This window comes from Eptatretus burgeri, chromosome 7, assembly GCF_056783735.1.
Source record: "Eptatretus burgeri isolate ZD-2024b chromosome 7, Ebu_testis_v1, whole genome shotgun sequence".
In the NCBI taxonomy this organism is placed as follows: domain Eukaryota; kingdom Metazoa; phylum Chordata; class Myxini; order Myxiniformes; family Myxinidae; genus Eptatretus; species Eptatretus burgeri.
This window is the reverse complement of record NC_140967.1, coordinates 16473667-16484968: the sequence shown is the minus strand read 5'-3', so window position 1 is coordinate 16484968 and position 11302 is coordinate 16473667. Positions and strand designations below refer to the sequence as shown.

General features: G+C 41.8%; 1 long non-coding RNA gene across 1 annotated transcript in view; it reads right to left on the bottom strand.

The window, feature by feature from the left end:
• Window positions 1-18: 18 nt before the first annotated feature.
• LOC147022737 (uncharacterized) overlaps window positions 19-11302 on the bottom strand; it is a 77606-nt gene continuing 66322 nt past the window's right edge. Inside the window, exon 3 of the long non-coding RNA XR_015059886.1 lies at window positions 19-177. This is a non-coding gene — a long non-coding RNA (uncharacterized LOC147022737). The remainder of the gene's footprint in view (window positions 178-11302) is intronic.

The window sequence follows — 11302 nt, the reverse complement described above, 5'->3', positions numbered from 1 at the left end:
TATATATATATATATATATATATATATATATATATATATATATACACATTATTTATTAAAGCAATTTGATTGTATCTTTTATTTAATTTTTTTTTATTATATCTTTTTTTAAAAGAGGGAAACAGAGCGGTACCTTGTCCGTCTCTGCAGCTTTCAACCAGCCTTCATGTATTCTTCCTGTAAGGGTGTGTGAGTCCAAAATTATTTCTGCATTAATATCAGTTGGGAATCATTCACAAACTTCTGCAATGAGATACGATGATTCCTTCAAAAAACAATTGCCTTATCTTTAACAGAAATTGCAGTTTTGTGCTATTGCGTGGTTGTGGTGGCTCTGCTATTGGCCAAAGACATGGGTCGGTAACCTAAATAACAAGGTTTTTTTTTTCTTTAACCACATTCGGTCAAAAATGCAATATCTTAAGAGCCACAATGCATGTAAGCCCAATTCTATTCCATACCACAAAGGTGGATTTTTCCATAATTTTTTATTTATTGATTAAACAATTTCATTTCAACACCTTTAATCTATCTATAATTCCAGCAATCTCTGTGTGTCTGTCTGTCTGTCTGTCTGTCTGTCTATCTGCGACCGCCGTTTCTCGATGACCGCCAGTCCAATCTCATTGAAACTTGCCAGGAATATTGCTGGGGACCCGCGGATGTGCCTTTTCAAGGTTTGATATCGATCGGACGAGCGGTTCCCAAGTTACGGCCATTTTACTGCTTTTTCAGTGTTGAAAAGGTGTATATATGGCAGCTGAAGGTGTCGTTCCACCTTCTCACCTTATCATGCCAATTTTTTCCCAAATTATTAATAACCGGACGATCACCGGTCCGATCAGATTGAAACTTGCCAGGAATATTGCTGGGGACCCGCGGATGTGCCTTTTCAAGGTTTGATATCAATCAGACGAGTGGTTCCCGAGTTGCGGCCATTTATCTGTCAACCAATGACAGGACACGGTGCTATGACATCACAATTAATGTTTATTTAATTATTATTTTTTTTTGCACGATTGACGTCAATTATTTTTCTTCTTCGTTTGGTATGACGTCACAATCGACACTGGGGACCTGATTATGTACCTTTTCAAAGTTTGATATCGTACTTCCTCATCCATTTCAGCTGTTCTCAAGTGTTTCCCAAGGTTTGAATTAATTAATCCCAAGGTTTGATTATTATTTTATTATTAATTTATTTAATTATTTAATCCCAAGGTTTGATTATTAATTAATCCCAAGGATTGAATTTTCCTAAGGGTTTGAAAGCTGTTTTTTTCCCCAAGGTTGGAATTAATTGTTGTGCTTGGTAGACATTTGTGAATACATTTACAGAGAGAGGGGGGAGAGAGAAGGGAGAGCGGGGTGGGGCAAGAGAGGGGAGGGAGAGAGGGGGGCATGTAATAGGGGGGGGGCATGAGAGAGGGGGGCATGGTATCGAACATGGAATACCTAATGACACTACTTTCAGGTCTGTACTGTACTGTACTTTTTGACACTACTGTACTTTTTTGTAAAGCTGTTTTATCCCAAGGTTTGAATTAATTGTTCAAATTATTAATTAATCCCAAGGTTTGAATTTTCCCAAGGGAAACATCTGTTTCCCAAGGATTTGAAAGTTGTTTTTTTCCAAGGTTGGAATTAATTGTTGTGCTTGGTAGACATTTGTGAATACATTTACAGAGAGGAGGGGGGAGAGAGGAGGAGAGGGGGGCGATAGAGGAGGGGCGAGAGAGGAGGGGGGAGAGGAATATTGCTGGGGACCCGCGGATGTGCCTTTTCGAGGTTTGATATTAATCGAACGAGTGGTTCCCAAGTTACGGCCATTTATCTGTCGACCAATATCTGCGAGATAGGGGGACGGGAGAGGGGAGGATGAGAGTGGGGGCGAGAGAGGAGGGGGAGAAAGGAAGGGCGAGACTAGGGGGGGAGCGAGGGGCGTGAGAGAGAGGGGCAATTCTTCAACACAATTCATCTTTGTTTGATATGATGTCACAATTGATGCTGGGGACCTGAGTATGTTTCCCAAGTTATGGCCATTTAGGATACGGTTGGTCCAATCTAATTGAAATAATGCTCCAATCCAGTCGTCGTTTACGCACCTACGGGCCCACCCCTACGGGCCCGTACTAGTTATTCCAATTTTGATTTATTTGTTAAAATGTATGGTGAGCTTCACAGTACTATTGATGAATGCCACAAACTTCTGTTTCCTGAAATTGGAAGACTTTGTTGCACGACCATCTCAAAACACAGATACAGTATCGGTATCCCACAATGCAGTGCAGATATGGAAAGTGTTTAGTGATGTCATCAACTTGTGTGCAAACATGACCACGCGGCCAGATCGGAGGACAAAGGAACGTTCATTCACAATTGAAGTAGAAAATTTGTGTTTTGTGCTTGAATATGTCAATACGTTCGACCACTGTCTCGGAAACGATGTTGTAACAATGCTGGTTTATAGGCAACACAGACCTGTATGAATTTCCAAATGCATTAAGATCCAGAAGCAAAATGAACTTCCCACCCATTTTATACCCAGATTTGCTGAAAGTTTTTACATCCTGGAAGGCATGGACAGGTTTGGATGCCTACAACTATTTGAAGTCTGGGTGAATCATTGCTCTGGCTGTTTTTGTGAAAAATGCCTATCATGTTGTACAAGCAAAGGTTGGCCTATGATACATCAATGACACAGACTTGTGTTGGCAGAGCAGATAAGCAGGCTGTTATGTTGACATCATACTTACCTGCTCTGCCATCTCCTCCAATGCTCTCAGATGTTTATCTGGCCCCAAAACTTCATCAAATTTTGCTAACTTTCCAATAAATAGCCAGCTAAACTAATATTACTAGCATGCAGGGCACCCAACTTAAAATCCATCTGAGGGTCGGCGCAACTTGCGACGCACCAATCGGGTAGGGAATCTAACCTGGACGAGATAGCTACAAGGTAACTGCTCCCTCTCTACTATCTTCACACGCACATGCACACCTGACTTTGTGTACATAATTAAATGTCGAGAAATAAAAGACAAATTTGCTGTTTCATGGTGGATTACTGTGAGAGCCTCACTCCAGTAACATCACATGCACGTGCTCTATTAAAGGGGGAGTTATCAAAACATCTCGTTTGTTATTTAGCTAGCTTGTACACCCACTCCCTATGGCAGCGGCATGAAGGGCCATATTATTATCCTCTCTGGGTATATAAATTACTGTAGATCTAGGATCGGGCCTCAAGAACGTCGGGTTTCCTCCCTTTTTGTTTTGGGTTAAACGGCAGTAGTAGTCCAGCAGCCAACTAGCTAAACCTGGAAATGGAGTATATACAATGTTTTTGGGTTGATTTGGGTCATTGAGTCCATAAATATTAACAATCCGCTTGATGACACCCTGTCACCTTTGGGCATTTTTCTAATTTGCATAAAACCAAGATGGCCACCATTGTTCAATTGAATATACTATAATTAAGATATCTCAGCTTCGAGAAGGGATTTTAAAACAATCCAAAATGTTTTAACGGGGCTTTAAGACATTAGGAACCCAATGGAATAACTTTTATTATGATTTGACAACTCCTTCATTTGCATAAATCAAAGATGGCGGCCGTCAAACCTCTCGGGAGACCGGTTTCATGTCACCACGTTATCTAATTATTATTTTGGGCTCAATGACCTAAATCAACCCCAAAAAAATTATATATACTCCACTTCCTGGTTAAGCTAGTTGGCTGCTGGATGCGAATGGGACAGTCCACGACTTTGTTGTGAACTTCAAACAGTACATCCAACATAAACTTACTTCTAGTGATGTCTATCTCGTGTTCGACGGGTACCAGGATTTCAGTACCAAGAGTACGACCAGATGCAATAGAACAACAGAAGCAAGCAGAGTACATCGACTGGCTCTAGATACACCTCTTCCCCCCACAGAAAGTTGTCCTGACAGTGTCAGAAAATAAATCACAGCTGATGGAAATTATCTGTGAAGAGCTGACCAGAGACACTACCTTCCATCGAGACTACACAATGACCCACAAACTTGTCATCACTCGCAGTAATAACACACCTGTTGAAATAAGTTATGGGGGAGTGGTGATCCACCGGGAAGACATGTCTACATCTCATGAAGAGGCAGACTGCATCATTGTTCAACAAGCAGTGACAGATGCGACTGAATGCCAAGTAGGCGTATCAGTGATTGCAGATGACACCGACGTCTTCATCCTTCTGCTTCACCAGTACTTTGAGCGACAGTTAACCAATCACATGATCATGGAATCGCCGATTCATGGTAGAACCGTTATTGACATACAAGCTACTGTTAAACAAGAGCAGAGCATAGTAGATGGACTGTTGTCTATGCACGCCCTATCGGGTTGTGGTACATGTGCATGCTATTTCGGTATTGGTAAAGTCACGGTACTGAAAGTACTGTGAGAAGGCTACTCCTTGTCACTTTTGGGTGACATTCATGCATTGTTACCAGATATAACAAGACAGGCATCCAAGTTTGTGGCCGCATGCTATGGACACAAGGACTGTAGCAGTATGTCTGAGGCAAGGAAGAAGTCATGGGCCACAAAGGTTGGAAAGGGCACCACAGCCATACCAAAGCTGAAGTCTCTACCTCCCACAACAGAAGCATTTCTGGAAAATGTCACACGGGCACACCTGCAGGCAGCTGTGTGGAAACGCGCTTTGGATCTAGACCCTCCCTCGCTAGATAACTGTGTACAATGTCATGTACTATAAACTCTAATATCGCAGTAGTTAAAGGAGAAGAAATGTGAACGATTTCTTTATGCGCAATGGCTTGCTCAGCATAGACACTACTAGAACATTATGACTTTTCAGTCACTTTATTCTATATAATGGATATTTGAAATTAGTTTACTTTATGACCTGGTGTCTGTCAGCTTAAATATATTCTAACACATACGTCAATGACAAACTACTAATATGATATTGTCACCATTTTAGATCAATCAAGTATGTCATTCAAAAGTACAGCAAAATGTTAACAGATTGATAACGGCCATATTGGAATATGCAAATGAAGCTAATATATTTAAATTGTAAGATAAGATGTATTATATGGGACCTCTTTTTTCAAAACACTAAAACAAATCACTTAAAATGTATCCAGAATGTGGTGACATAAACTGATTCGCTGTTAGAATTTAAGATTCGCCTGCCACTAGAATTTAAAAAATGCTTCTTCACCATTGAGAGATAGGGCCAAAAACGATATCTAGCAAGACATCTCAAAAAATTGTCTGATATGTTCCACTAGATCAGGAATTGCGTGGCTGGAGGTATGCGCTCTACCGAGTGCCCTTCTAATTCTTGTTTCTGTTTGGCATCTCCGGTTCCTTGTGGATAGTTTTCCAAATAGGTAGCTCAAAAAGGAGGCCTCGGTCTGTTTTAAACTGCTGACCTCTTTGATTATCTCTTCTTTTTTTTCCGAGTTGCAAAACTCTGCTTGATTAGTCAAATAGCATGGCAGCAGCTGCCATGCTATTTAACTCGGTGTCTCGTGAATGGCATGGAGTTAAATGGAAATGCAAGCATTTTCCTTGCTAATTATGCATTGAAAAATTAACAGCAGTTTTTTGGGGGGGGCAATTGTGAGTTTCTCAATCCAAAAACCTTTTGGAAAAACCCCAAAAAACGTTCAACCTTAGAAAAACTCAGGTGTTGTTACTGAGCACTACCACTGAAGATGAAATAAATAACGTGAGCTTTGCAATTATATTGCTTTAAAGGTAGTAATGTGCTGCAAAAAAATTATTCTCATACCTTTTTCAGGTCAGGATTTCCTGTGTGAGCAATGCTATATCTTCCTTCTGACATTTCTCATCATCCATTTAATGTGGCAATATTCTTTTTCATCTTGGTGTTGAACTTGATGGTAAAAGATAAATAACATTAAAACACAATGAATGGCAGGATGGCCTCGAGTTATGCACACAAACCTCAAAGCATTCTTGCCTGGGTTTGAATCCGATCCAGCTATAAACTGTTATCACAGTGTTTCACAGGCATGGTTATTCATCAATGTGTGTGCCATCGCTGGGACAGAATGTTAAACCGGGTATTCACTCTGCTGGAATTAGTCGGTGGAGTTGAACATCCCACGGTGTCCTACGCAAAGAGTATGCGAGTGTTCACCGACACCATGAACAAATTACAAATCCCTGCCCAAACCAGCAAGTGGCACTGCATCAGCGGCACAGGTGCACTTCCAGTCAGTGGTGCAAACCAGCAGCACACAAAATGATGAACACAATGAATGGATGTTTTGAACATTTTACCAAATTGGTGAATATCAAGGCCCGTGCAAATTCCCCAATGATGCTCTTTGCAGAACATCATAAGTTCATTAAAAAAAAGGTTTTGACAATTGACACAATAAGCATAACAGGTTTGCACAGTTCAGGTTGTACGAGGGACTTTGACACAGGAGGAGGCCATTTGGCCCACCACACCGACGTTTTATCACCACCACATTCATGAAATCCATCAGTGTGTTTGATTTAATTGGGGAGGGGAAGGACAGTGAGGCAAGCACAGGGATATCATCAGGTTATATCAGAATTGAATACACATCCCTGCTCGGTTGCAGTCAGAAAAATGCAGAACTATTCACCCGTTGTTAATGTCGTGTCAGCTGCTACAATGCTAACCACAACATCGGTCAGCTGACCTGGCTTGAGAAAGCCTTTTTTTTTTAAACCAACTAGCCAGAAAGAAATAAATTAAAAAAGGAATCCTTTTATTCTTGTGCTGGTTGAAATATCTCAAATCGGGGTGTTGTATATGGAATGTCTTGAGTTGTAATTGTATGCACCTGGCACTTAAAGAAAAGAAGAGAGTAAAATACGTTCAACAACTTATTGATTTATTCAAAATGTTCGATTGGGTAAACTTACCATGGATTATATCAAGATCATTTTAGGTCGAGGAACAAAGTACAGGCTGCCCACAGTCACGGCTAATCCATCCACCAGGGAAGTTCTCAGTTCTTAAATGTTGCACGTGCTGCACTTTATATGCATGAATATACAATCTCTTGTGCACAGCTTTGTTTTTTATATTATAATTTTCCCCGAAGGTTTGGATTAATTTGAAGCAGCTTTCACACAATAAATTTTTTTCTCCTTGAGTAGCATTTCTGTGTTTCAGGCTGGGACAGACAGACAGCCAACCTTCGTATGTATGTATGTATGTATGTATGTATGTATGTATGTAATATATATTACTCCTGCAATCCAGTTTTTTTTTTTTTTGGAAAACATTGTCAAGGCTTGTACGAGAGCTCACACACAGAACATATAACAAGGGGAGCAGGAGATAAGAGGGATGGGAGAGGGAAGCACAAAACATTGGGGAACAGAGACAGGACATCTGTGGAAGAGAGAGTGATGGAGCGGGGAACATGGGGTAAACATGGACACAACAGGACATTGAGGACCTTACACGACAGGTAACTCTCGGGAAGGAAAGTAGGAAATTATAAGGAGGTGGATTAACGGGGGTAGAAAAGATCGTGGTTTTGGATTGGGGAAGATAAAAGATGGTGATGAACAGCTGTTTTGAAGACCTGGAGGGAAGAATGGGATTGAAGAGAGTGTGGAACTTTATTCCAAAGGTGAGAAGATAGAGGAAGGAAAGAGTGAAGGTGAGCAGTGATTCAGGGTTTTGGTAGTTTTACCAGAAGGGGGTTACTGGTGGACCATGAGTGCCCTGCGGAAATATGGGGAGTGGTGGGGGGGAGGGAAGGGGACGTATCACAGACAGAGCAGGGGGGAGCGAGAAATCAAAGATTTCTTCAAGAGGATTGTTGAGAAAGTGGATAGGGGTGGCGGATCCAGACGGTCCTTTCGGAGAGACATGTTGAGAGTGTAAGATTTGTTCGGATTGAAAGACATGTTCCACTGTTGGAGGACCTTGTGATTTTATGCAGATCTGCAGAGAGCGAAGAAGCTGCTGCTTGCCGATCTGAGGGATGACCGATGGTATGGCAGAGGGTGGAGTCATAAACAAGGAGATAAAGAGGATTTTCCAGAGTCAGAGAGATCATTGATGAAAACCAGTAAAAGAACAGGACCCAGAACGCTGCCTTGAGGAACACAAGCCTGGACAGGAAGAGGGGATGAGAGAACTCCATTTAGGGCCACACGTTGACTGTGTCAGGAGAGGAAGTTTGCAAGCCATGAGTGGAGATGGCCTTGGACACCACAAGAAGAGAGTTTGTTGAGCAGGGCAGGGTGCCAGATCGTGTCAAAAGCACGTGATATGGCTCTGATTTCATGTCCAGCATTGCGGACCTCCATCCATTGTTGGGAGAGCAGAAGCAACATATCCAGGGAAGAGTGACCTGGTCTGAAACCAAATTGATGATCACAAATCAAGCCATTGGAGAAGAGGAAGGATTTAATGTCTGAAGTGATGATGGATTCCATGACCTTGCTGATCATTGGGAGAAGGCTGATTGGTCTGTAGTTGCAGGGATATGTTTTTGCACCTTTTTTGTGCAGGGCATTAATTTTTGATGATTTCCAAGCAGATGACAGATGACTTTGAGCAAATGAGAGGGTGAATAGAACAGAGAGTGGGTGAGCAAGAGCAGAGGAGCAGGTTTTTAGGACACGTGGGCTGATGCCTCCTGGACCAGTTGCATGATCTGAGTCGAGGTTTGACAGCAAACTCTCCACTTTGTCAGAATAAAAGGACACAGAGTCCAGGGACAGTTGGTTGTGACTCAGTAAGGTGGGTACAGAAAGCGATGGGTTTCGGACACAAGATTTCGAAGCAAACACCGAGTTTAGGCATTCAGCCTTTTCACGTGCGGTTTCAGCAGTGCAGCCATTTGAGGTAATGGAGGGGGGCCATACACCAGAAACAGATTTGATTAGACACCACCAGGATTTGGAGGAGGGAGAGAGGTTTGAGAGTTCAGACTTGAGATTGGAAAGATGTTCTTTTCTGGCTCTCCTGAGGGTAGATACACACTTGTTCTGAGCTTTATGGAAGGAACTGAGATTACCCTCAGTTGGGTTTGCTTTCCATGAAGCAAAGGCAAGTTGTTTCAGGACAACTGCCTCGCCACAAGCTTCAGAGAACCATTTGCAGGAGGAAGGGTCGGACAACTAAAGGTGAGAGGGGTAAATCTGTGCATGAGAGAGAGAGCAAGTTTCTTTGAAAGAATTCCCAGGATGAGTTGATGTTTGAGAAAGTAGCGATGGGAGACCAGTCTAGAAGTTTGATGGCTGCTTGGAGACCCTGCCAGTCAGTCTGAGTAAAATGCCAGACTCGACGGCGCCGAGGTGGTTCTCTAATAACAGCCAGAGAGATGTCTGCTTTGACAAGCACGTGGTCAGAAGAACCGATTGGAGTGGAGGAAGAACAGCAGATATTTTAAATTGACCAAATGCACAAATCCTGTTCAAATTTAAACTCAGAAGGAAAATTGATGAATTTAGCAATTCGGCCTAGTTTGACCTTTTGGCCGATGCTGACCTCAAACAGAGTTGGTGGTTGAATTCAGGAACATGATAGGCTAATCCTTTTCAAATTTCACTGTCAATATGATGCAAATTGAGGATTTTAGAAATCTGAAAAAGTTGTTGACCTTTTGACCTCAAAACTATTTTGGATTCTCTCAGACCACCAACTCCACCATTTGGTGAAGTTTCATGAAGATCGGTTTAAAATTGTGACCTCAAGGAGATTAAATTGTGAGCATCCAGACAAACACATTTTTTTTTCTCCAAGTAATGAGACAGACGGACAAAATGACGCAAATTTTCAACTTTCGTCATTACAAACAGACAAGAAAAAGATGTCGTGCAGTGCACGGTACTTGCAAAATCCACCCCCCTCTCTGAAGGTTGCCATGGATACGTCAAATTGTCTATTTCATTAAGAGTAAAATTGACAATCTTAATCAAAGCTCCGGTCAATTGCATGAAAATAGATGATTTTAGAAATGTGACCTTTGACCTTTTGACCTCAAAAATATTGAAGTTGGTTTCCCCATTCAGTGATGAATTGCTGTTTAATTTTCACGTTAACAGGGTGTAAATTGATGATTTTAGAAGTTTGACCTTTGGCCTTTTGACCTGAAATAGTCAGTTTACCAATTCAGTGATGGAATATGCAAATCCTGTTCAACTTTCCAGTCAATCAGATGAAAATGACGATTTTAGAAATTTGACCTCAACATGACCTTTGACATCAAAATCAATAGGCTTCTCAGTTGAGACTACCTCGACATCTTGGTAAAGTTTCTTGACGATCAGTTTAGAATTGTGATTGAAGGTGATTGATAAACAGACAGACAGACAGAATAACAAAATCGACAAACCAGTAGACTTGGAAAAATCTTCGATTTTGAAAGTAACAAGGAAACAGACAGACAGGGTTGAAAACATAACCTCCTTCCACCTTTGGTGATGGAGGTAATAACATTGCAGCAAAGCATATATTAATAAATACTAATAACATTAACAATAATAGTAATAGGATAATTTGGCAATAATAATAATGAACATAAAATTTCTGCGCTGGCCCCAAACACATCCGGGCTTGGTGAAAGGCAAGCTAATGATCAAGCAGCATGGCATGCAGGTACACTACAAGGCAGTGAAGACCAAGAAAAATTTGGTCCAACGGATCAACAGGCCATCCATCGGGACCATACTCTGTGCAGAGTGTTCGTGCTGCCCAAGCAGTCTCCTTGGCTATTGGGCACAATCCTGGACTGGTCGCCACTCCGACTACAATACACCAGCAGGCTGGCACTCATTTTGCCAACTTCAGAAGGATGAATGGCAGAATCAACCTCACCTGGTATTAATTCAACAGCTGAACGGGATTTGAACTCAGGATCCTGTGGTCCCAAGCCCACCACCCTAACCAGAAAGCCAACACCTGAAATACCAACAGGCTCCTTGTCTTTTTAAATGCTGAATTTCAAGTTATGAAACATTATATGACAAACCATTTTATAAGTCTTTTGTATGATTCAACTGGGTTTCGAACCACTGACCCCCCCCCCACCCCAACAATCCCCTCCACACCTCAACCCAATCCCCCACCCCTGCACCCCCGAATTGGAGCAAACATCCGAACAATTACACATCGAGTTTGGTTAAACTCGATCTGGTTGAGTAAACTAAGCAATGAGGAACAGCGGAAGGAGACCGGACTTTGTACATCATGATTATAATATCGAGCAAGTTGCCCTCGCCCACGTGGAGTTCCAAACGGGTTGGGATGAAGGTGAA